This window comes from Thalassophryne amazonica, chromosome 8 (assembly GCF_902500255.1).
Source record: "Thalassophryne amazonica chromosome 8, fThaAma1.1, whole genome shotgun sequence".
Taxonomy (NCBI): Eukaryota; Metazoa; Chordata; class Actinopteri; order Batrachoidiformes; family Batrachoididae; genus Thalassophryne; species Thalassophryne amazonica.
In genome coordinates this window covers 8,928,207-8,956,151 of record NC_047110.1, presented here as the reverse complement: position 1 = coordinate 8,956,151, position 27,945 = coordinate 8,928,207, and the positions used below count along the sequence as shown (strand labels likewise).

The 27,945-nt window shown below is 41.8% G+C and overlaps 1 protein-coding gene across 2 annotated transcripts in view; it reads left to right on the top strand.

Moving 5' to 3' along the window:
- The window catches only part of kiaa0513 (KIAA0513 ortholog), a 261,844-nt gene that overhangs the window by 188,823 nt on the left and 45,076 nt on the right, over window positions 1-27,945 (top strand). The gene's annotated exons all lie outside the window — the stretch shown is intronic.

Below are 27,945 nucleotides of genomic sequence, written 5' to 3'. Positions count from 1 at the left end.
GAGCCTCAATTCTACCCCTCGGCCCTTCCCCTTACACCTTCCCCTCCGTTTTGCGCGGGCACAAGAGACAGAGGGGTGTCTCAATTCTCTTTTTGGAGCGAGGCAGAGGGGGAGGCGGAGGGCTACAAACCCCTCCGTTTGGAGTGAATCTGGATGCACACTCCGTTTGGAGGGGTAGGAGGAGCTTACCGCTGTCTCCGAAAAAACAAACATGGCGCCGAAAGAGCCGCACAAATGAAGCAGCTTTCATTACAAATTACACTGTTTAGAAAGTTATAACTTGCCAAAAAACTACAGGCAGTTGTCTATGACAGCTGCGTGTATGCTGCTGGATGCATGTTGCGTATATTGTCATTCTGAGGAATATTGTAACTTCGCTCGTGCACACACGAACGCTACAATAAGACACTTTTATATCTCACAACGCAGAAAATCATGATAAAGGATAAGCACGTTAATTTGTATGTTCATAAATCTTTGGATAATATTGATTCCTGCTGTTGGATTTCAAGGTCTGTAACACGTGTGTATTTAGTAAACAAACAGGGAGCTCTGAGCGCACTCGTCTTCTAATAAGCTTTCAGGCAGAAAATGAGAAGTTTCACCAATGTTGGAAAATATATCCACACACATGTATATGTGTAACACATAACCTGACGTCCTAATAGACTGATATTATTTGTCAATGAAATTTCTAAAGGAAATAGGGCTGGATGCAAAAAATGGGCGAATTTGAAAAAGAAATATAAGGTTAACAGAACTAGATGCAGCCCATAACATACATACAGGTGCTGGTCTTATAATTAGAATATCATGAAAAAGTTGATTTATTTCAATAATTCCATTCAAAAAGTGAAACCTGTATACATTCATTGCACACAGACTGATATATTTCGTGTTTATTTTAGGGATGTCCCGATCCGATCACGTGATCGGAAATCGGGCCCGATCACGTGGTTTTAGACTTGATCAAAATCAGACGTTGCATCCCGATCAGGAATCCGATATAGATTTTATCCTCATTATTTTGATCAGTGCTATTTCAGGCCCCTTATTGCAGATTAATGGGCTTTTCACGCGTCGGAAGCGTCAGAGGCGTGAGACACGTTGCTTTAAGCGTCTTTTGACGTGACGCTTCTGACGGGAGCGCGCATTGCCGCTTGTCGGCAGGCTGATGGGTCAAAGTTCAACCCAACCTTTTTTTTTTTTTTTTTTAATTGAACAAAATAAAAAAAACATAAGTTCAACCGGACAGAGGTGGGGCGAGTTATGCACGGAAAGTTTCTTTTGCAGAACTGCTGTTTGTGTGTTTACGCGCTCGGCCTGACGCCTCGATGGAATAACAAGAGGATGATGGACACTTTCCCACCGAAACTCTTGCTCAGTCATCCCTCCGTGCGCAGCAGGACCCGGTGCTGACCAAGTCCTCAGGACGACGATCTGTCATCTGATTAACAAAAAGAAAAAAAAACAAATTGTCCTGTGATCGTTTGTCTGCAAAACGGAGCGAGAGATGGTGTGTGCACGAGCGACATGCACACTCATCACATTTAGGAGCGCGTCTTAAAGAGCTTCCGTCTTCATTCACGTTCACTGCGCTGCTCTGGACTTGTTGAACACTGATAAAGCATCAGAGGGGCACTGAGGACTGTCAGGACGCAAATGTAAGTTGCTTTTTTTCCTTTTACTTTTCAAGTTGACTTTTGAACTTTCGACGCTCTGAGCTGTGACGTAGCTTCACGCTGTCCAATAGGAACAATGCGTCGGGCCAAAACACGGAAGACTAGTGGCAGAAACCACTGATCTGTACAAATGGTAAATGGACTGCATTTATAAAGCGCTTTTCCATCTGCATCAGACGCTCAATGCGCTTTACAGTTATGCCTCACATTCACCCCGATGTCAGGGTGCTGCCATACAAGGCACTCAGGGATTAGGGGATTAAAGACCTTGCCCAAGGGCCCTTAGTGATTTTCCAGTCAGGCGGGGATTTGAACCACAGATCAGTGCAGAAACCACGTGTCTGAAGAAAAATCCTTGTAAATGTTTTTTGTTGTTGTTGTTTGTTACCTCAAAATTTCTGATTACTGTTTAAAAAAGTTTAGAACACTTGTTATTAAAATAGCTAAATCAATAAATTGTTGTGTGGGCCGCTGAAGAGGAGGTACTGCTGGCCCACCACCACCAGAGGGTGCCCCGCCTGGAGTGCGGGCTCCAGGCACCAGAGGGCGCTGCCGCCTCACAGGAGCAGCCCAGGTGACAGCCGTCACCCATCACCTGAAACAGCTGACATCCATCAGCTGAGGGGTATATCAGCTGGACGGCATCTCCGTCTCATTGCCGAGATATCGTTCTACCAGGAAGGTAACGCACTCAGCCAGTCATCTCATTTCTGAGGAATAACCTTTTTGCTTGTGCTTAAGACAGCTGAAGACTGAACTAGATTCATATCGGATAAGTACCCTACACTGCAGTATTGTTTGTGACTAGAGGTGGAGGTGGTGTTTCCACCCCACGTGTTGCTGGGTGCAGCCGCACCCACATCTGACTGTTTCTGTTCCTCGCCAGCAGTACCGGATCCGACGAGCGGAGGCAGTGGCCACCTGGGAGTTCGGGACTTGGCGGCTCCAGTATTCCCGGGGTTCGGTGGCAGAGGAAATCGGGTGGTTCCGGTTCGACTCGGACGGACGTCTCCTATCGTCGAGCCTGCCCACACGACACCAGTGGAATTGGTTTATTTTTACAATTGTGATCTGTTGTGTTTGTTGTGCGAATTCACAACAGTAAAACCTTGTTATTTGACTTCTTCATTGTCCGTTCATTTGCGCCCCCTGTTGTGGGTCCGTGTTCCTCACTTTCCCCAACATAAATGGTTCTTTAAAAGCCTTTCATCTATAAATTAAAACCACCTGTTTTTTCAGATTAGATAATTTCTTGTTTAACATAAGGAACCTTGGACATTTATTTTTAGACAAATAAAATAACATGGAAATTTGTACATTTTTTAAGTCTGGTAGATTATTACTTGATTGTTCAAGATACCTCAAGGAGAAGTGCACTGTTTAAGTGATAAATAATAAAATAAGGTGATTAAAATGAAATTATTATATATTTAGCATTTGTTCATTGTTCATTCAGTTTTTTAAAGTATCTGATCGGGACTCGGTATCGGCAGATACTCAAAATCAGATGACTCGGAATCGGATCGGGGCCAAAAAAAACCTGATCAGGACATCCCTAGTTTATTTATTCTAATTACTAATTAATTAATTAATTAATTAATAATCAATCAATCAATGATTAATCAAACAGTATTAATTATTACTATTACCGATTATTATTAGTATTATTAACATTAATTAATTACTAATTAATTATTAATACTATTAATTATTATTATTATAAATTACAAATTAATTACATTAATTAACATGACATGATTGCGATGCGTTGAAGAAATCTGCAGCTTCTTCTATTTCTTTGCATTTACACAGAAAGGCAAGAAAATCAAAAGAGCAAACAGGCTACTGCACCAAGTTGCATTTCGGTTACCATGTTAACAGTGAAGATGGCAGTTTGACACGGGCAGTTTTTTTTTCTGCTAAGGCGGTGGGGTGTCTCAATTCATAGGGCTAGAGGCATACCCCTTCGCCTTACCCCTTGTTTTAAAGGGGTAGGGGTAGGGCCAAGGGGAAGGGGAAGGGGTACAAAAGAGAATTGAGATTGGGGGTAAATTGTACAATTAATTTTGGATTCATGTTCTAGTACACATGACACAAAATACCAACTGAAAGAGAGCTACTTGTCAGCTTCCACTCATTATGTTTTTGTTTTGGTTTGTTTTTTCTGTAGTGTCATAAATATTGGTAAATGTGGTAAATGGACTGCATTTATATAGGACTTTTCCATCTGCATCAGATACTCAAAGTGCTTTACAGTAATGCCTCACATTCACCCCGATGTCAGGGTGCTGACATACAAACTTACTCACTACACACCCGGAGCAACTAGTGGATTAAGGACCTTGCCCAACGGCCCTTAGTGATTTTCCGGTCAGGCTGGGATTTGACACCTGCTGTTTGGGGGCGAGGTGGCATTGATGCAACTCCACACACTTATTTACGTAATCGCACATCTCATTATACCTACTGCACCCTACACATAGCTTTATAGCTTACCACAGCTTATCCGTACACGTACATTCAGGTAATTCACACTTGCTCAGTATGCTCTTTAACATCATCTTCAATTTCAAGTTATTTAGAATAAAGTGTTTTTATTGTCATTGCTCAGGAACAGAGAAATTCAAGTATGTCAAAATTGCAAGGTGCTGGGTAAAAATAAAGAAAAGAACAATAGCAGTCTGAGATTTCTGGCGTCCACCAATCCGGATCTGGATCACCCCAAAAATTCAGTGGTGTCTTCCATCACCAAATTCTCACCACAGCTATCTGTGAAGTAGTTTTGCCGTAATCCTTCAAAGCGTATATAAAGTGAAATCTTGATACAGAATCCGGATTCAGATCCAGATCACCTTCAAAATTTCATGGAGTCTTCCATGGCTTAATATGTATCTATGGTGAAAATTTCATCAAAATCCATGCAGTAGTTTTGATGTAATCCTGCTAAAAGACAGACAGACAAATAAATAAATGGAGATGATTTTATTACGACCTTGGTCCTTTATTACGTCCTAATGTGAAGAAAGTACTTAACACAAAGGAGAAAGGGAGGTGCAAAAAGACATGGAAAGCCAAGACACCAGCTGAAATCTATCTGTATTTAGAAAGTAGTCCTGCCCCTTGTCAGTGCAAATTGATATCAACTGGTTCTGTCCAAACTGATGAGCTAAAAAAGTCTCATTACCAAGGAGTCACAAAAGAAGCATCTCATGATGGGCAAAGGCAAAGAGCTCTAATTTTTGCAAAATATACTGGTGGCATTAGTTATTAAAGGATTTCTGAATGTTCCAATGAAGACTGTGGGGCCATAATCTGGAAGTGGAAAGAATATCATTTCACCATAAACTGAACATGAGTTCTGACAGAGGGGTGAAAAGCATTATCAGAAGAGTTGTCAAGGACCACTTGAAAACAATAAGTAAAGCAATAAGTAAAACAATAAGTCAAACGCCATGGCCTGTGTGCACGTACACCACCCATGACTCCATTGTGGAGAACAGTGAAGACATATTTCACAGGCTTGTCTAAGTGTTTGCGGCACAACAGAGAGACATTCTTGATAAAAAAAAATTGTAACCATTTGTCAGGATGATGAAGATGAAACAAGGGTGGACATTTCAGCAAGACAATGATTCCAAGCCCACAAGCGAACTCGGTGGTTTTCAAAGAATGAAAGTAAAGCTGCTGGAATGGTCCAGCCAATCACCTAACCTGAATCCAACAGAAAATCTATGGGAAGATTTTGCCGCTGAATTACAAATTTGGGCTTCCAGATTTACTTTACTGCATTCACAAGGGTCTTATAAATACATATTAGCTATTTCTTTCTGAAATCTGACCACATTTATTTCAATGCAGGTCTACTTTAAATATATATTTTTTTCAGTTTAAATACATTTTTGATTCAGCTCTAATTATTTTGATCAAATAATTTATTTTCATTCATATTTCTTTTTTTCACCTTCAGATCTTTATTTCGCTTTCAGATCTCATTTTTTCAGTTTCAAACTTTTGGCCCCGTTCTGGCGTGGGAGGGCGTGGCTTCGATTGAGAGGGGCGTGGAATTGTGAGTGACAGGAGAGCAATCAGTCCTCACGTGATGTTGCGTTATGCTATTATAGTGTTATCACAGCACCATTATACTGTGCCGTGCTCTCAGGTTGTTTTAAATCCAGCCAGGCTGTCTGTGCTGAACTGCCTGCTCGCTCCTCCCCAGCTGGCAGAGAGCTGAGCAGAACAGCACTGCAGCTCAGAGAGTGAGAGGGTACGGCGTCTCACAGTGAAAAAAACAAAACCTCCGTCAGTCTTCCAATAAAAAGAGCTCCTTCTGCTTGCATAGGTCCAGAAATTCTGAAATTTATTTCTAGGCTTTATTTTACAGTTGAAAGCCTTCATGTTTCCAAAGTTTGCTCAAATACGGTGTGAGAGCGATGAGTCTCTCATTCCCTCACAGAGAGAGGAGGGAGAGAGAGAAGGAAAAAGCGTTAACAGCTGACACTACACACAGTAAAAAAAAAAAAAAAGTAGCAAAGCAATTTTAATCAGCAATCATCTTCATTCAACCCAGTCTCACGGCAAGTTGTGATTCAGCAGCACGAAATATACATTAATCTATTGGTTTGTGATATTGTGATGAAAAGTGCCTCATTTTCGTCACGGCAGCACCTATTCATTCTAATTCATTCCGTAATGGTTGCACAAAATTAAAAGTGAAGTCATAGTAAAGTAGTAGTAGAACTGTCAACATGACAGAAAAACTCTGCCCGTCTTACTGGATAGAGGTACAGTGTGTCATTTTTGAAGAAGAGAGCAAATGTTATGTCCATTAAATATTAGTGTTTTTAAACTTTTCAGTGTTATTTATTTTCTTAACTTATAGCCCAGTCACACGGCACACAATGATTCCTGAACGAAGGAAAAAGTAAAAAAAAGTCACAATTCGTTGAGAAAAGGTGGACGAAAGAGCTTTTATCACCGAACAGTCTGCGAAGCAAGAGCACAAAAGGGATGAAAGAGGAACTTAACAAAACCGAAGCTCACAATCTCGACGCTTTAACGAAACACGCCTGGAGCCACAGCTGGAGCAGTGTGTGTCTGCATCTCTGAGTTCCAGGACTCGGCGCTGGGACGGAGCTCATAGCGCCTGAGTCCTGGAGAAACTGCAAACAGAAGCTGTGGAGATCTGTGCGCATGTCGGTGGACCACCTGCTCTGGTTCCTTGTCCAGAACAAAAGAGGGATCATCTCCATCATCATCAGAATCCACACTGTCTGTCTACACGCTGCGCACTTCATCTTCCTCCAATTAAAAAAAAAAAAAAGTGTGCCGTGGTCACTGCTGTATCACAGTATTATGTTCTAAGACATATATATTGATTTATAACAGAAAACTGTCAAATGAGGGAATAAATATAAATAGAAGTGTAAAGATGATTGAATATATCAGAGCAGTAAATTAATAAGTGCGTGTGAACAAACAAATGATTAAGAAACGTCAAGAACGACAGCAAAACGAAACACAGACAAATTGAGGTTTTCGTTGCCCTTCGTTTACATTTTTCAACAGTTGACATAGCGCCAGCTGCAGGAACAAAGCTGCGTGAAGGTTAAACGATGCCAACGGAAGTCAACGAAAGTCCAGATTTCTTGTTTCGTCAGGGCTTTGTTGCCCTTCGTTAAGTGCCATGTGACAGGGCCACGAGACAGAAAAATGCAAAAAAGAACTCTGATATTACAACATGAGTGTCATTTTTTGTCTATTATTCTTGCTTTCAGTGCATCTGAAACCAGTCCAAATGACTCGCAACGCGCACTGCCTCGGGTGATAATTTCCAACAGCACCGCTATACTAAACATTTCTGGTTAGAACGCTGAATCGAGTATTCATTCTATCGATTATTCTGGCGACCAATAATAATACTTCCCCTAATAAAAAGTACTTTTGCATTTTTAAACAACATCAACAGTCCAGGGCTTTCCCTAAGCAATGGCACAATGTCACTGCGCCATCACGCAGATTGTCAAATTTAGTGTATCCCTTTCTGTTATCCTGGGTAATTATTTTTTCACGTCTTTACAGGTTTTGGATCTTTTCCAGTGTCAGGAACTCAGCACTCCCCTGGAGTAAGCGCAGGTGGTCGGTCCTCAGTCATGCAGGCTGCACATGAACATGAGCACAGCCTGTGAAAAAGTGGGCTCTTGGAGGAGTGCAACGATTTACCCAAACTGACTCCAAATATGACTAAATGAAGTACTTTTATTTATTTTCGGAAATGCACTCTGTTCTAAAAACGCAACATGAAAAGCAAACGGCACTCACCTTTGCAGATGTACAGCGGGATGCACTGCTGCCTTGTCAGGGCTCGTAACATCAGATCTTAAAGTTCAGAGTCCGTTGTATGACCCCCCCCCCCCCCCCAAAAATTGCCAGTACTCACAAACATACTTAAACATCCCTTGTTTATTGTTTCAGCGTTCTAAAGACACAGTGAGACGGAGGGAGAGAGAGCGCTTCATGTACTGTTTCGAGAATGGAGCGCATTTCTGAAAATAAAAACTACATCTAGTCATTTTTGGAGTCAGTTTGGGTAAATTGTTAGTCAGTTTGGGTCGCACCCCTCTGGAGTGCAGCTTTTCCACAAAAACCACACTGATAAATCCATTCTGTGCCGTCAATGAAAACTTGACTTAAAGTGCACATAGAGCAGAGCGCAGCCAGCGGACCAAACCGTGTTTTTTAAAAATAGACAAATGCACTGCTTTGCTTTAAATGCGCAGTAAGTCTGGTTCAGATAAGCGTGGACCGTTTTTCACTGAAAAAGCTTTATTTTCCTCTGTGTGTCACGGTGGAAAGCTGTAGCTTCTGATGCTAAATTGATTTGCTCTTATATGGCTTATGTGCATGCTCTAGTCTTCTTCTGTTTCATTTTTTGAGGACGTTACAGCGCCACACACAGGCGTAGCATATGTACTACAACATTAAACAGCATAGAATTTGCCTCGAACATTTTTTGTAATCAAATTATTTGAGTTACTCCACTAATCGTTTCAGCCGTACTTTTGGGTTTTTATTCCTATATTGTCATAAGTCTCAGTTCACCTTATTCAGCCCGCCCACTTTTACAACAGAGGCATTTCCATTTTGTCTTAGGACTTCCTGTGAGTGGCGTTTTCAATATAGAACAATGGAAGATATTACATAGGGAGAAACAAAAACCTTTTTTGAAAAGCTCAAAGGGATCGACTCTGGCTCACCCACAGGTCATAACAGAGTGGGAATATGATATGAAAAAGTTGCCCTCAATTATTTTTAACTACTTTGTGTTGTGACTCGGTGTGGACAGTTTGGCTATGAGGAACTATGAGCTTCGCGCTGCACAGCACCTCTGAAGCTTGTATAAAAGCACAGTCAAGTTAAAAATACTACCCGACAAGTTGTACCACCGTAATGCCAAGATTACGTAACGTTAATATACGTATAGTGTTATTTCATGCAGTGCTTGGTTGTATCAAATGCCAGAAAATGAGTAAATTAGATAGCAGCTAATGCTACAAAATCAGCTTAGTACCCGTTTGTCTCACTAGCATCCGCTGTGGCCTCTTCAACGGAGCGTTATAGTCTAACCGTTTCTCTGGGTAAAGTGGTGTGGGGTTTTTTTCTCCATAAAATGAAAAAAAAAAACAGACATAGGGACGTCTGGGTGGATTTTTCAAATTCAGCGCATTTAGCCAGCACCAGAGATCCTTGTCTTTCAATGGAGGAGGGAACAAGTTAAATGCTGGTCCACAGCACTCAGATCTCTCCTTTTCATGTTCAAAACATTGTTCTGAAAGTGATAGCTTCCTCTTCATCCAGTTGTTGTGGCACTCATGAACTGAACAATTAATGCTGCTCATGTTCGGACACTTTGAGCGTACTGTGTTCCCACGTAGCTAATCATCAAAGCAGTGACAAACCCCCCCTGGTGTCCTAGTTAATTATTACATCCCATCAGTTAGGTTCCCAGCTGTGATTACTTTACTCATCAGACCATCAGTATTTAGTCTCACCTGAGTTTGTGTTCCTTGGGGATTCATTGATTGCCTTTGTCTGCTGAGTGGTGGTTCAGTGTTCATGTCTGCTGTCAACAGCTTCTGGTTTATGGCTCAAGCTTTTGAAGTCCTGGTTTCTCGACTGCACCACAGTTTGTAAGTACAACCCCAATTCCAATGAAATTGGGACATTGTGCAAAATGAAAAAAGAAAAAACAGAATACAATGGTTGGAAATCCTCTTCAACCTACAGTATATTCAATTGAATACACCACAAAGACAAGATATTTAATGTTCAAACTCATAAACTTTATAGTTTTGTGCAGATATTTTCTCATTTTGAAATGGATGCCTGCAGCATGTTTCAAAAAAGCTGGGACAGTGGTATGTTTACCACTGTGTTACATCACCTTTTCTTCTAACAACACTCAGTAAGAGTTTGGGAACTGAGGACACTAATTGTTGAAGCTTTGTAAGTGGAATTCTTTCCCATTCTTGCTTGATGTACGACTTCAGTTGTTCAACAGTCCGGGGTCAGCGTTGCTGTGGCGGTTCTGGGGGGGGGGGGGGGGGGGGTGGGGGCAGTGCCCCTGTAACACTGAGTCTGCACCCCCCTGTGCCCCCCCCACCCCCCGAACGAAGATTATATAGTACTTATTAAAATTGTGATACTGCATTGACGCAAAAGGCGGAACTAATGCGCGTGGCTCAACATTCTAGTCGGATCCTTTAGTGTGCTGCACCACTGAAAGCAGCGGTTTACTATGAGGAAGAAGAAATGGCAGTCAGTTTTGTTGATACATGGTGAAAAAGACGAGCGCGGAGTTACCATCCACCCGACAAGAGGCTGTCAGAAGCAAGGAACGAATACCACGACGAACAATATTGTTACAAGGTCAAGATTAGCATCTGGTCAAGATTTGTTGTTGGCTAACTTAGCAGCCTGCCAGACCAGGCGCTAATGCCAGCTTGAGTTGACTGCATGCTTCTAGCTAATGTTAGTTAACCTTACCACAACACAAAACCAAGCAAGCCCGCAACAGTAGCCTATTATAACAAACGTTATTTATATACTGGGTTGCTGATGTGTTGTGTATTCCTCTCCATTGTTTTTTGTCTATAGTTCAAAATGAAGAGAAAAAAGGACATTACGTCCTATTTCTGCAAGAAAAAGATGAATAACAATGAGGCAGACATTGAGACAGAACCAGATGATGGTGTTGAGAGAGCTGAAGCAAGTTGAGAGTGTCACAGAGAGAGAGCCAGAGGACTTGGAAGACACTGGTTTTCAGATAGAGGGCACAGAGCAGGAAAGAGAGACAGGTGAAGATCCTGACAGTGAGGAAGCCGAGAGTGAGAGACAAGAGGAGTGTGAGACACAGACAGAGAATATATGTGCGTCCACAAGCACTGGACCATCAGGTTTGTGATACTGAAAAGAACATTTGCCTGATTAGTGTGTGTTACTTTTTATTTTAATGTTTATTTAACAGGGACGATACATACAACACTGCCTTTAAAAAATGGGAAAATGTGATGCTTAGAAGATGTCTACCTTCAGCTAATTTGCAGTCTTAGTCCTTGGTCACAGTTTAGAATACAATGAAAGAATGTACTGAATACAATAAAAATGCAGTTAATACAATTAATAAATGGACATGGTAAATGGACTGTATTTATGTAGCTCTTTTCCATCAGACGCGCAAAGTGCTTTACAATTATGCCTCACATTCACCCCGATGTCAGGGTGCTGCCATACAAGGCGATCACTACACACCGGGAGCAATAGGGGATTAAAGGCCTTGCCCAAGGGCCCTTAGTGATTTTCCAGTCAGGCAGGGATTTGAACCCATGATCTTCTGGACTCAAGCCCAACACCTTAACCACTAGACCATCACCTCCCCTGTTAATAAATAACATTAATAAATAAATACAGTGAAGCAATTTAGACAATAGTGTTTGTGCTTAAGCAGTGTCAGTGTAATTGCAGTTTATATACTGTGTCCATGCAGAATATGTTTATTTACATACGAGGTCAGTCCGAAAAGTAACGGACCTTTTTATTTTTTCAAAAACTATATGGATTTGAATCACATGTGATTGCATCAGCCAAGCTTGAACCTTCGTGCGCATGCGTGAGTTTTTTCACGCCTGTCAGTTGCGCCATTCACCTGTGGGCAGGCTTTGAGTGCGCACTGGTCCACCCCCCTTGTCGGATTTTCATTGTCAGGGAAATGACTGAGCAACTGCCGTTTTGCTCCATGAAAATTTTTTCAGAAACTGTGTGAGACAGCCAGGTGGAAACCATTCAGAAAATTCAGATGGCTTTCGGTGAAGATTCTATCAGCGTCACACAGATTAAGGACCATTACAACCAGATTAAAGACGGCCCACACCGGTGGAGGGCGCGCCGCGCTCCGAGCAGCCATCGACAGGCTGAAACGACCAGAACAACACCACGTGTTGGAAACCTCCGTGTTGGAAACCATTCGGAAGATTCAGATGGCTTTCGGTGGCTTTTCAGTCGAGTGAGTAGCCGAGAAATTGTGTAACAGCTGGGCATGTCACAACATGTCCTGTGAGACTTCCAACACGGAGATGTTTGTTGTGCGCCATGAGCGGCTCCGTCCTGACGCGTGAATTCCTCCACACGTCTTTCATTACAAAATCTCCTGTAACAGTGGAATGTGCCGCAAAAGTGCTGATGTCCACATTTTCGGTGATTTCTCCGGTAGTCACACGACATCCTGGATCAACACAGCCTTCACTTTGGAAATGATCTGGTCGTTTCAGCCTGTCGATGGCCGCTCGGAGCGCGGCGCGCCCTCCGCCGCTGTGGGCCGTCTTTAATCCAGTTGTAATGGTCCTTAATCTGTGTGATGCCGATAGAATCTTCACCAACACCCATCTGAATTTTCTGAATGGTTTCCACCTGGCTGTCTGTCACAGTTTCTGAAAAAACTTTCATGGAGCAAAGCGGCAGTTGCTCAGTCATTTCCCTGACAACGAAAATCCAACGAGGGGGGTGGACCAGTGCTCGCTCAAAGCCATGCATTGACTACAGAGGGCTGAACGAGATCACGGTTCGCAACCGATACCCGTTACCTCTGTTGTATTCAGTGTTCACGCCCTTGCATGGAGCCCAAATTTTCACTAAACTGGATCTTAGGAATGCTTATCACCTGGTTCGGATCCGGGAGGGAGACGAGTGGAAGACGGCATTTAACACCCCGTTAGGTCACATTGAGTACCTGGTCATGCCGTTCGGCCTCACCAATGCTCCCGCGATGTTCCAAGCGTTGGTTAATGACGTCTTGCAGGACTTCCTGCATCGGTTTGTCTTCGTATATCTGGACGATATACTCATCTTTTCTCCGGATCCTGAGACCCATGTCAAGCATGTACGTCAGGTCCTGCAGCGGTTGTTGGAGAACCGGCTGTTCTTGAAGGGCGAGAAGTGTGAGTTCCACCGCTCTTCTTTGTCCTTCCTGGGGTTCATCATCTCCTCCAACTCCGTCGCCCCTGATCCGGCCAAGGTTGCAGCGGTGAGAGATTGGCCCCAACCAACAAGCCGTAGGAAACTGCAACAGTTCCTCGGCTTTGCAAATTTCTACAGGAGGTTCATTAAGGGCTACAGTCAGGTAGTTAGCCCCCTGACAGCCCTGACCTCCACTAAAGTTCCCTTCACCTGGTCGGATCAGTGCGAAGCCGCGTTTAGGGAGTTGAAACGCCGGTTCTCGACTGCACCAGTTCTGGTGCAGCCTGATCCAAATTACCAGTTTATTGTTGCAGTGGATGCCTCTGACTCAGGGATAGGAGCTGTGCTGTCCCAGAGCAGGGAGGTTCTCCATCCTTGTGCCTACTTTTCCCGCAGGTTGACCCCGGCTGAAAGGAACTATGACGTCGGCAATCGGGAACTTCTGGCGGTGAAAGAGGCTCTGGAGGAGTGGAGACACCTGTTGGAGGGAGCGACGGTACCATTCACGGTTTTCACAGACCATCGGAACCTGGAGTACATCCGGACCGCCAAGCTGAAACTGCCAGCTTCACTGCGGATTCATCCTGTTTTCCATGTGTCACGCCTCAAGCCCTACCACATTTCTCCACTCTGCACCCCCGGACCTGCGCCGCCTCCTGCCCGGATCATCGATGGGGAGCCGGCATGGACTGTGTGTCGGCTCCTGGACGTCCGTCGGAAGGGTCGGGGGTTCCAGTACCTGGTGGACTGGGAGGGGTACGGACCTGAGGAACGCTCCTGGGTGAAGAGGAGCTTCATCCTGGACCCGGCCCTCCTGGCCAATTTCTACACCCGACACCCTGACAAGCCTGGTCGGCGCCAGGAGGCGCCCGTTGAGGGGAGGGTCCTGTTGTGTGGGCCGCTGAAGAGGAGGTACTGCTGGCCCACCACCACCAGAGGGCGCCCTGCTTGAAGTGCGGGCTTCAAGCACGAGAGGGCGTCGGAGCAACAGAGAGTGACAGCTGTCACTCGTCAACAGCACCAGCTGTCACTCATTCTACCATCACCATAATTGCTGGATTGCAACTCCACCTCCCCGCCGAGAAATCAGCTACCACTCAGGTAACCTTCCCTGCGATTTATATTGAGATTAAAATATTGTTCTGTGTGCAGCCGTGTTCCTGCGGGCTCTGTCGGAAGCTGGATTGGCGGACAGTGAGAGGGCGACGTTCTTCGCCTCTCACTCCATCCAGGAAAGAGACCAACAGGAGCTGCACGGGTGACATTGTTTCTGGAGGTGGAGGTTCTCCCTCCCGGAGGAACTGAGTACGGAGAGATTACTGGGTGTGTATCCACACACCCACCATTAACTGTTTCTGTTTCTGCCAGCAGTACCAGGTCTGACAGCTGGAGACGGTGGCCACCTGGGACCCAGGACTCGGCGGCTCCGGTGTTCTTCAGATCCGTTGGCGGTGGAAGCCGTGTGGGATCCGGCTCTTCTCTGGACAGACGTCTTTTATCCTCGAGCCTGCCCACACGTCACCTTGTGTATGATTGACTGTACTCCTCAACTGCAGTTGTCTGTATTCCGTTGTGCAATTCACAACATTAAATTGTTACTTTTTGGCTTAATCCATTGTCCGTTCATTACCGCCCCCTGTTGTGGGTCCGTGTCACTACACTTTCACAACAGGACTCTGCGTATTGTTACGCTTGCAGACATTTTAGCCCTCACAATAACCCAGACACAGTCTTTGACTCACCGGTTGGTTTCAAAAACTGGACAAAAGAGCATCTTACAAAGAGGGGGGGTTTGCATTGCATGCAAGGTCTGAGTGACACAAACAAGCCATGGTTACATGGAGGACTATCAGAGAGCTACAGCAGCTAATGCAACACTGGTCAATGTCTTAAAAAAGGACCACAACAGACAGGTCAAAGAAAATCGGGAATACATAAAAACAATAGGGGAAGTGCTGTTACTTACTGCCACTCAAAGCATGGCTCAAAGAGGTCACAATGAGTCTGCAGACTCAGATAATAAAGGGAACTTCAGGGCAATTTTAGACACAATCACTCACCACGACAAAGCTGTTAAAAAAAAGGTTGACTTCCATTCATAATGCAAAGTACACAAACAAAATCATTCAGAATGAGGTTCTGGATTGTTTAGCAGACATGGTTCCAACTGAAATTACAGAAGAAGTGAAAAACAGTGAGGTCTTCAGCATCATAGTAGACGAAACAAAAGATGTAAAGAAAAAGGAACAGATCTCTCTAATACTAAAGTACTACTACAAAGGAACTATCCAGGAAAGTTTTCTCCATTTTGAATCCACAGAGAAGCTTGATGCAGCAGGGCTTAGTGAGAAAATAATCCACATACTGGAAAATCATGGTCTAGAGTACAAAAAAACCCTTGTAGGCCAAGCTTATGATGGGGCTTCTGTCATGAGCCGTAAGTATTCTGGGGTACAGGCGAGAATCAAAGAGGCGGCAAAATATGCCTTTTACATCCATTGCACCACCCACTGTCTAAATCTAGTTTTAGTAGATACAGTCAAAGCTGTCCCAGAGGTAGAGGAGTTCTTCTACTTACTAGAAAAACTATATGTGTTCACATCTGGATCAGCTGTCCATCGTAAATGGCTCGCTATACAAAGAGAGATGTATGAAGGTGCACCAAGAGAGCTCCAGTGTTTAAGTGACACTCGTTGGGCATGTCGATTTATAGCTCTACGTAACATCATGGATAGACTGCCTGCCCTTAAGCGACTACTGCAAGAGATATCCGAAGAATGTAATGGTGAAAGATCTGTTGAGGCTCGAGGTCTGCTGGCACAAATAGATTTTGAATTCATAGTGCATCTTATCACACTCTGTAAAGTGTTTGGAGAAACAAAACGTCTGTCTGATATGCTACAGTCTTCAACACTTGACATTTCAAAAGCTGTAGATTTAGTTGAAGCTTTAGTTCAGATATTGAATGATTTCAGGCAGGAGTCGTTTTTTGATGATGTGTGGGATGAAGTGTTAAATGTTTTTGGGCAATGTGAACCAACACCACCAACTGCAAAACGCCAAAAAACGCTAAGCTCTACACTTAGTGAGCACTGTGTTCTGACTCTGTTGGGCAGAGAGAGACAGAACGAGATAAACAAAGCTGTTTAATTTCTTCCGTCCTATGTGCGTAGCCCTCAACATACTGCTGCATAGGGAGAAAAAACTCGACGTAGAGCTGCTAAAAGTGGGCGGAGAGCTGCTCAACTCGGCGTTGATGATACACTGCAATGAGCAGCTCTACGAATACGCCAATGTGAAAGGGGCTTAAGAGAGATTACCTTCAGTTAACAAGGCTCCTCTCTGAGCATGGCGCTAATTTCAAGATGTTCAAAATTTAGCAACAACAGCGTGGGGTGGTTTGTGTACTAGTTACTACGACATGGATTAAAGTTCTCAGTCACCACGACAGATTTCCGTCATTCGGAAAATTTAACCACACATACGCGTGCGCACGTGGTGTCATGCATGTTTTGGGGCCGAAATATGATAGTCTCACTGTCAAAGAACATCTCATTCTGTGCTAATCAAAACAGCAGCATTGTCAGCGTGGACTGCGGAGGAAGGGACTGTGTGAATTTTCACTCCTCTCCGCTCTGTTTACTGCTTGCCATGAGCCACGGTCTTTCTCCTCCCTGTCTTCGTGGGAGCATTGGCAGACCTTCCCCAAGTAGAGCGGGGTGTGGCTTTGCTTTGAACCAATGAAGTAATGATCCGACTCTACTTCGATGGTTTGTCGCTTTATCTTAATTTTCCCCCGCTAAAACTAGCGATGGCAATTTCGAAGCCTCATGAACCAATGAGCTACTGCAACACAACTGGCTGAAAATCAACACACTGCTTTGACGCGTTTGATACAGTTTGAAGGGTGACGCGTTTGATACAGTTTGAAGGGTGACATCTGCTGGATTGCTTTGAGAATTACCTTGAGCGAGTGCCCTGACCAGTGGTGGGCACACTTCCGATAATCCGATAACAGATAATTATTGAAGATAATGTTTTCATTATCGGATTATCTTTTTAGATAACTTTAAAAACCATTACCGGACCAATTATCTTCCGATTAATTTTTGTCCGATAACTTTTAAACCGATAAACAAAGCCGGACAGTGACAAGCATTTTTAAAATTTAAAATCAGTTTAGCACCTGTTAAAAGTTTTGTAACAGACACACAGTTATACCCTCTGCTAACAGAAGAGAACTGCTTGTATGAAAAGCATCTCAATCTTCTGCAGACAAAGAAGAAACAGCCCAAAAAAAAACAAACATTTCCTTTAACACCATATCGATATGCTGGCAATATCACCTAAGTCATCCAGAGGCATACATTTTTAACTTATGGTTCAAATTTTAACCAAACTAATTTTGGACAAGTTATTTAAAATTACTGTCATGTCTGAAGTTTTATAAAGTGAAAATATCAGATATATGTTTTAGTTTTAAAGTAATGTGCTAATTTTTAAGGTTTTGTGAGCACATGCTGTGCCCCGCAGTGCATTATGGGTAGGATGATGTAATCTCACGTTCATGACAGGACAAATACATTTCAGACACTCTGTTCAGGCTCCACGGACAACAGCATTAAACTCTAGTGCCTAAAACTCTCTATAGACATTGGTTTTATATTTGCGTTTGTTAAATTCCATGCACTTTAAATGTAGCAGACAGGGATTATCTGGAATTTTGTTTTTAAGGCCTCTACTGCCATCTAGCATCGACTGGCCAGTAGTGTTCATGGCAGTATTTGCCCTAAGTACTAAGCGTCCGGGAACCAGTAGATGGCAGTGTTCTATTTATTTTGACCCCGGTTATATAAGATGATTGTCCAATCAACTTTTTGGCTTTGCAAATGGCTTTTTTTTTTTTTTTTTTTACAAATGAAGTTTAAAAACAAAACAAAACAACAGCAAAATAATAATAATAATAATAATAATAATAATAATAATGATAATAACATTACAAGACAGCTCTGCAGTGTTTGCACAGGCACAGTGCAAGCGTTTGGATGCTTGTAGCTTTTCAGCAGCAGGAAACCCTCACGACGGTCGACCACAATAATATATCAAACAGGTTTGATTCTCATTCGACCATACGATCGGCGATCAGGATGTGGTCGTCAGATGTTGACCGCAGCTTGATACTCCACGTACACTGCACGATACAGGACGCATGATTAAAGCGCCTTGGGGCAACTGTTTGTTGTGATTTGGCGCTATATAAAAAAAATTGATTGATTGATTGATTGATTGATTAACCTGAAACTCGGTCCAAAAAATTCCTGCATGAAAAATCATCTCGCACAGTGTAAAGCACGTTTTACAACATCATAAAACGTGCGCACATTCTCTCCACATGCAAAACATTTTGCGATGACACTTGCAGGGCTCCGTAAAAATGCCTGTTTTTACAAATAAAAAAATGGAATATTTTACAAAAGCACATTTATCTTTAAACACCAACACACGACAGACGTCACATTAACATGTTGGTTTACATAATGAATCACTGAACCAATCAGTATTTTGCAGAGGCACTTTTACCCAGAATCCTTTGCGATCTGTCTGTTTGTTACAAAACCACAGAATTAGTGCATTATTCAACATTAATAGATATATGTTATATTTTAACTTTGTACAAATGACAGAATTAACATTAATGGAGTTATTCTATCGGTATTAATGTTATTTATAAATCAAAACCATAACTCAGCATGACTTTATTTTTCAAGACCTCCGCCTGACCGGAGCATTGTAATTGGTAGAGAGCTGGCTTTATGGCTGCTCTCGGGGTGCCGCTGTGCTGGGAGTGCTGTAGTAAACAAGAGTTTCCAGCAGGGGCAAAATGTTGAAAGAAAAAAGTGTGCTCTCATTGTTTGAGTCTGTTACTTTTAATATTACTAGAAGCTATTAAATTTGTTTTACTAGTAGTTGTAAATGTACCAGAGATAATGCAATTTATGTTAACTGATCTGATAACTTTTCAGTGAACTGATTATCTATTATCGAAGTTCATTTTTTGTTTATCTGTGCCCACCACTGGCCCTGACATATGTTTGCATTAATTCATGACTGATGTGGTTTGTTCTTGTAAAATAATAATAATAAAAAAGTCATATGTATTATTGTGTCTTTTTAATGTAATAAATAGTCCCTACAGATGCACACATAATGCTTATGAAAGCCTTTATTGTAGACTATATGTAGATTTGTGTTATCATTCCTCAAACTATATTTGGATAAAATGTGACGGGAAAAGTGAGAAAGGCATGTGAATCTGCAACTGGTGCTTATGTTGCTGTAATTTGTAAATTAGAATAGAGGGGATAGGAGACGGTGATTGTGCAACTTTCAACAATTTTTATTCAAAAAAAGAATAATTTCAATGGTGCTGGACTTTAATCGGCTCCTCTTCTGCCTCACCACCTCTCCAGCTTTGGAGAAGACCCGCTCGCAAGGCACTGATGTTGCTGCATTGACAAATATTTTTTGTCATTCTCTGTAAATTGGGATAGACTGCGACTCGTGTCGCCCAGTATTTGAGCCGGTCTTCTCTGCTGGAGGTGGGCATAAGTTGGGTCAAACCTTTGTAGTAAAGCCCTGAAGGCTTTGCTCTCCACTATTTTGAATGGTTCTGCATCTTCGACAACATAGTCCACCAGTGCCTCATCCAAATCAGCTTGTCTGCCTTTAATGGAAATACAGTCTGACATGCTGAGCTGTTTTTGTTTATGAGTATGTTTTAATCTTAGATAAAGAATAAAATACAGCTTACATGGCCTGATTCCTGCTCCAGGAGCAGCAACAGAAGCAGCAGCCATTGATGTCTCGGGATGTTTGGACCTCAGGTGTCATTGAAGATGTATTGTTACTGTACGTCAACTCTTGAGCACAAATCAAGCACTTGACCTTTTTGGGGCTTATTAGATCAAAGTGCTCCCAAGCAATTGATCGTGCTGTTTTTGGAACTGGCTCCTCCATGGCCCTTCCTCACCACTACTCACTCTCTCTCACACACACACACTCACCTTTCTCACACCTTTCACTTCAACAAAATCACAGCTCTTCAGTCACTCAGTTCAGTCTCTGATCTTCCTATAATATATAGTCGAACCTATAACCTATGTTGATGTACTGTGTGAATAAATGTTGTATATGAATGGATGCCTGTTGTGTTTGGTGTGTGTCTGTCTATGTTAGATCCTATGTGTATGTAGCTAACTATACTAAATGAACTCTAAACTAGACCTAAATATAAACTAATGCTTTCCTTGGCTCCGATTCACGTGGTAATTGGCAATAACAGTGTCGCTAGCAATGTCTTCCTCTCAAAAACCCACGGTTTGATCAGCGATTCAGAACTCATTTAAATACTTGGCGGGTCGTATTGAAACGCCCAGATTATTTGAATTTCCCGCGAAGCTCGACACGTGGTGTGACGTAACGAGGCCTCGCTCGCAGTGGTCACGTAATGGGGGTGTGCTCGAAACGCTGCTCACTGACACTTCTGGTTCAAAAAACTCGATGCTGTGTCGACCAGACTGACTCAAACTTAACATCACTAGCTAAAACCCTAAAGAGCATATGTCTGTGAGTAATATTTAGCTTTTTTATATTAAACCGACCTGTTATGGTCTTCTAAAACAGTTGATAGATGTATTTTATAACTTAAAAACGGGACCAATGCTAACTCGTTAGCATGTCTATGGCGTTTTCAATGTTAAACTTAGCATTAAGCTGTTCGCATCTCAGCACAGGTTGTGTGCATGTTTTCTGTCTAATAAATAATTAATGGCTTAGTGTTGTCGTAAAAGAGTCAAATGTATTACGAATTGTAATTTATTTATATATTAATAATAATAATAATCAGAAGAATCAGAATTGCCTTTATTGTCATTGTAATTTCCATTACGAGATTTGAGTGCAACTCCAAAAAGGTGCTTTCCATGGCGCAAGTAATTTTTAGCCAAATAAAAGACAGTGAAATTTAACAGCAAATTATTCAGAGTATATGCACAACTAATTACATAAGGTAAAATCAATTGAAATGTGGACTAAGTAATGTAAAACGAGAATTATATACAACTGTTTTATTTAAGTTTAATGACAAATTGTTTCGGTCAAACCACATCTAAGCTGTGTTTTTTTACACAATAAGAAAATAAAATGCAGTAAACTGCACATTTGTGTCTTTTTTCATGAAAATAACTTATTAAAGATCACATATTACACTTTAGTCAGGCCTTTAAAATACTTTTGTGGACTCTGGCTGTAATATGTTTTCAGTGGTTGAGATAGTTTCTGTAGGCATCTAAAAATCAGATGAAACCTGATGGAATTCTCTCTGTGGTATGTCGGTGATGTATGTATGTGCAAAATAAAACAACATTATTCCAGGTATGTTTTTGACGACAATATAACATCATAACTTTATTACAAGCTCAAACGTTGATGTTGCGTGATAAAGAAGGAAAAGATGAATACACTGAAGTATGATTTACGGGTGCAAAACTGGGAAGAGGTATACAGTGAAGGTAATGTTGAGAGAGCATATGGAGCTTTTTAAAAAATATTTACATCACTATATGAAGAAAACTGTCCAATAAAACAATACGGTAGAAAACAAAAATTCAAGGTCATGGTTGACAAAAGGATTACAAAATGCATGTAAAAAGAAAAATACTCTATATAAAGAATTCATAAAACTAAGGACTAAGGAGGCAGAAAATAGATATAAGAAATATAAAAATAAGTTAACTAATTTTATAAGGGTATGTAGGAAGGAATACTATAAAGATATTATATAATAACAAAAATAATATCAAAGGAATATGGGATATATTAAATAGCATTATTAAAAATGGTACAAAACAGCAGAGCTATCCTCAATATTTCATTGATAACAATATCAGAAAGGAGAATATGGGTGAGGTGGTTAATGGCTTTAATAATTTTTTTCTAAATGTTGGACCTAACTTGGCAGAAAAGATTCCTGATTCATTGTTATCTGAGGACTGGAATGATAATCTTATAGAGAGGAATCCCTGTTCAATGTTCCTCACAGCAGTGGAAGAAAAAGAAATCATAGATATTAACAACTGCAAATACAAAACATCTACTGATTTAAATGAAATTGACATGATAGTTGTAAAACAGGTCATTGAAGGGATTTCAGAACCATTATTAGGGCCCGAGTAGGCGACGTCCTACGAGGACCCTATTGTAATTGCACTGTTTTTTATTATTATTATTATTATTATTGCCACTTTTGAAATCGAAATTTCGGCCTCTTCCCATGCTCAAAAACTCACCAACCTTTCCAAAGCCATCCGGCCGGATCCGAAATTCGATGTTTTGGGGCGTCGCACATGGTCGCAGCGAAATTGCGAAATAGCGCCCCCTACAAATTTTCAAAAACCCCTCCGCATTGGGCTTTTTCGTCATAGCCTCACGAAATTCGGTACACATATTTACCATGCCAGGACGCACGAAAAAGTCTCTTACTGTCATGGTGAAATATCGACAGGAAGTCGGCCATTTTGATTTTAAGTTTCAATTTTGAGCTAATTTTTGCCATTTTTGGCCATTTCCACTACTTACATTTGAACAAACTCGTCCTAGGGATTTCATCCGATTGTCTTCAAATTTGGTCAAAGTCATCACAACACAATGGTGATCAAAAGTTATCAAAAGATTCTAATTAAGTCAAAAGGCGTGGCTGCTAGGGGTCGTCAAACTTTGGCGAGCTTTTCGGAGCACGCCATTTCACTTCGAACGGCTGTCACGCCCACATACTTCATCGTAGATCCTTCAATCTTGCTGAACATGATGAGGGCTCCACCCTGAACGTCTCCATATCTTAAGTTCCCACCTGCACCATAGCGCCCCCGGTGGTGGCGGGAAATGTCCTACTTTAAGAGGTCCTGATGTCACATACGTAACCCAATCAACTTCATTCCACTTCTAAAACATGCAGAACAAATTGGTGAACATAGGCGATGAACGCCATGAAGTTACGAGTAATGGCGTCCGTGTGGCGGTGTGCCGAATATTGCCCATTCGCCATGAAATTACGTTCTTCCTTTTGACTGCTTTAATTTTGTCACATCATCATGAAAATTGTTACAGAGGTCGAGCACGACAACCTCTTACAATTCATATGGGTGTCGCCCATGGGCGGGGCAAAATGCCTCAATAGCACCCCCTTGAAACTTTCAAAAACCCCTCCACATAGGGGATTTTTTGGAGTAGGGAGATGAAAATTGGTACACATGTGTAACTTGCATAGACGTACAAAAAAGTCTCTTGCACCATGGGTCTACTCCAAACAGGAAGTCGGCCATTTTGAATTTTCTTCTCATTTTGGCGTGATTTCCACATGTTGTATTTGAACGAACTTCTCTAGGGATTTTGTCCAATGCACTTCAAATTTCTTCCAGATCACCCAGAGACGATACTGACCAAAAGTTATCGAAAGCTTTTCTTTATGTTGAAAGGTGTGGCCACTATGGCGCTGCCATTTTGACCCTTCGCCATGGAACATTATACTTAAACAGGTACTGATTTCATACTTAACACCATCAACTTCCTTCCACTTCTAAAACATGTAGAACAAGTTGGTGAACATAGGCAATGATCGCCGTGAACTTACGAGTAACGGCTTCTGTGTGGTGGAGTACCGAATATCACCCCTTCGCCATGAAATTACGTTGTTCCTTTTGACGGCTTTAATTTTGTCATATCATCATGAAAATTGATACACAGGTCAAGCATGACAACCTCCTACAATTCATAGGGGCCTCGCCCATGGGCGGGTCAAAGTGCCTCAATAGCGCCCCCTTGAAAATTTCAAAAAACCCTCCCCGTAGGGGTTTTTTTGGAGTAGGGAGATGAAAATTGGTACACATGTCTGACTTGCATAGACATACAAAAAAGTCTCTTGCACCATGAGTCTACTCCAAACAGGAAGTCGGCCATTTTGAATTTTCTTCTCATTTTGAAATGATTTCCACATGTTGTATTTGAACGAACTCCTCCTAGGGATTTTGACCTATGCACTTCAAATTTCTTTGACAACATCCAAAGATGATGCTGACCTAAATTTATCTAAAGCTTTTCTCTATGTTGAAGGGTGTGGCCGCTATGTTGTCACCATTTTGACCCTTTGCCATGGGACATCAAATCATGATAACTCCTTCATGTTTTGCCTGATTGACTTGAAACTTCATATGTATGGTGATGGTTGGCCCCTGGACACACCCGGCTCCTCTGTTTGTACACTGAGCGCCCCCTAGTGAATGAACAATCAACATGTCATAACTCCTTGATGCATTGTGTGATTTGTTTAAAATTTTAACTGTGTGATGACTGGTTGCCCCTGCATGCACATGCCCACATGTGGTCACAAGGGCACCCACTGGCCTGGGTAGGCGGTTGCGCGGAATGAGGGCCCGTATATGACTGCTTGCAGTCCTAGTCTTATATTTGTAATTTGTCATTTCAAACCGGTAAATTTCCCAATGAAATGAAAATAGCCAAAGTTGTACCGCTGTATAAGACTGGGGATAGACACCACTTCACAAATTATAGGCCTGTTTCTTTGCTTCCACAATTTTCCAAAATATTAGAAAAATTATTCAACAATAGATTAGATAAATTTATAAACAAACATAAATTACTTATTGACAGTCAATATGGATTTAGAGCAAATAGTTCAACATCACTGGCATTAATAGAATCAGTTGAGGAGATCACAAATGCCATAGATCATAAATTACATTCAGTTGGAATATTCATAGACCTTAAAAAAGCTTTTGACACAATCATTCATGATATATTAATCAATAAACTTTGACGGTATGGGATCAGGGGATTAGTGTTGCACTGGGTGAGAAGTTATTTGAGTAACAGAAAACAATTTGTGAAGTTGGGGGAATAGTATACATCATTATGCTGGGGCATTGCTTGTGGTGTCCCACAGGGGTCAGTATTGGGTACGAAACTCTTTTTACTTTATATAAATGATATTTTTAATGTGTCCAAGATATTAAAATTAGTATTATTTGCAGATGACACAAGTATTTTTGTTCTGAGGAGGATTTGCAGAAACTACTAAGGAACATCACTACAGAAATGGGAAAGCTGAAAATGTGGTTTGACAGAAATAAATTATCATTAAACAAGTAAAACAAAATATATGTTATTTGGCAATTGTAATAAAGACATACAAGTACAGTTACAAGTACAGGGGGTGAATATTGAAAGAGTATATGAAACTAAGTTTCTTGGGGTGATAATTGATGATAAAATAAACTAGTAGTCTCATATAAATCATATACAGAGCAAAGTGTCAAGAAGCATTTCAGTTCTCAACAACAATTCTGGACCACAACTCATTCCGCATTCTCTATTGCTCACTGATCTTACCATAGTTATACTACTGTGCAGAGGTCTGGGGCAGTAATGATAAATGTACAACACAACCATTATTCATACTGCAGAACTTTTTTTTTTTTTTTTTGTCTTCTTGCTCTCGGTCGGGACGGTCGCATTTTTCTTTCCTCCTCCCTCCCCAACTTTCCTGCTACTGTAGTGTGTTTGTCTGTGAGGCTGCCAGCCCTGCTCCTCTGGAAATGGCAAAATGGATCTAATCAAGTGGTCTCTGAATGCAATTGACACTATTTTTTCTACAAGACACTCGGGAGCGGAGGACCCGACCTGTCCTGCCAGGACACATGTGGCGGGTTACGTGATGGACAGCTGCCAGAGGTGGCAAGTCATGTGCCTGTACACGTTGTCTGTGGAGGACGTTGAAGATGTTTACTTATTTGGAGCTGTGGTGACCGGGTTTCTGCTGTGTGGAGCGGCCATAGCACTGGTTTACCGGAAAATTAAGAAGGTGGAGGTGGCATTAATTGGCCCGTCCAGGCTGCCCCACATGATCGATTCGATTGGAAGAGCAGTGTCAGCTCAGTCGGCGGGTGTTAACCGCACGTTGGAATCCATCTCGGGGAGAATGGCTGCACTGGAAAACCGCTTTGATTGTCAGTAATGACCACATCTCTTCTCCTCTATTCAGATGTATATGGGAGCTACTCTGAAGTTTCAGACAGTGGAATCTTTCAGGCATCTGTTAATCTGGATATCTATTTGGTTTCCAAACACCAGCTGCCCTTCAAGGCCGCTGGGATAAAATCCTCCCCCCGAAGAACACTCCTGATGCCTCGCTCCTCGTCTTACCCCGCCTCTCTTGCCTTTCCCTCTCCCAGTCCTGTGATGTTGACTGTGGGTGGACTGATTCAGGACTGGGATCCCCCCCAGGATGGACAGATAAGGCCTGTTGATGAACACTGGACACATTCAAGTCTCGGCTGTCGTCTGCTGTGATTGTTTACTGTTGTTTACTGTTTTTCTGTGCTTATGGGTTTTTCTGTGCTTATGGTTTTTTTTTTTTTTTTGCTTCAGTGGTGCTGTGTGTGTTCAACACAGCAGCAATGGAGTTTTTTCCTTTCCCAAACTTTCCTTGTGTGTGCTTTTATGTGTGTTTATGTACCGGACCGGCTTATGTGTGTTGTTGTTTGTTAAGTGTGTCATGAAGCCGGTCAAGGTTTGCTCAGCCCTGCTCGTGACTCAGGGCAGGGACATACATCTAGAGCTTGGTCCCCGGGCGCCGTAAAGGAGACCTCTGCTCCTAACTGGCAATTAGGATGGGTTAAATGCAGTAAACACATTTCATTGTGCAGGGAACATGTTCCTATGTGCATATGACAATAAACTCCTTTGAATCCTTGAATCCTGAAAAGACCTATAAGAATAATTCATAATACTGGTTATAGAGACCTCACAAATTCACTATTCTTAAAATCAAAAATTTTAAAATTTACGGATCTGGTTCATTTTCAATCAGTACAAATCGTGTATAAAACAATAAACAATTTACTTCCTGGAAATATTAAAAACATTCTTTAATAGAGTAGGGGATTATAATCTGAGGGGGGAGTTTAACTTAAAACATCAATGGGCACGTACAACATTAAAAGATTTTTGTATTTCTGTTTGTGGAGTGAAGATGTGGAACAGATTGCAATCTCGCACCCATGCAGATGTCCGTCTGATCTCATCAGGCAACCTACCCATCACCTTTGCAAACAAGAATGGGCTCAGAGTTGATCCTTGTATGGTTTTCTGAAGGGTGTATAAAGCCATATTCATTGGTGAACAACTTGATAATTATTTTATCATATACATGTACACTAAAGGCACTAGTAATAAATGCTTGTCAGTTGTAATCAGAATTGTATTAAATAGAACATTTCTAAACAGTTGTAATAAGACATTGAAAATATCTACGACAAACACATTCAATTAATAATGTCATTGAACAGAACAGAAACAGGTGTATTAAATTACACATTGACAATATCTAGGATCGCACGTGTCGTGACGTCACAACATATGTATGGATTGGCTGATTACCAAGGCGACATTCATTTTGTGGGTTTTACTCGAGTGGTATGAAAAATATTACCGGTCCACGAAAAATATCACAAGGGTGTATTGCTATTTATTCTTTAGTGTTTTATCCAGTCATATTAGCGTATCATTTATAGGTATATGATAACAGGTCATATCACTGCAACGCTCTGGCAGTCGTACACAGCAGGTACATTTTAATTGCAAAAAATGTGTGCCTTAACTCGCACGCGGCATGCGCTGGCCC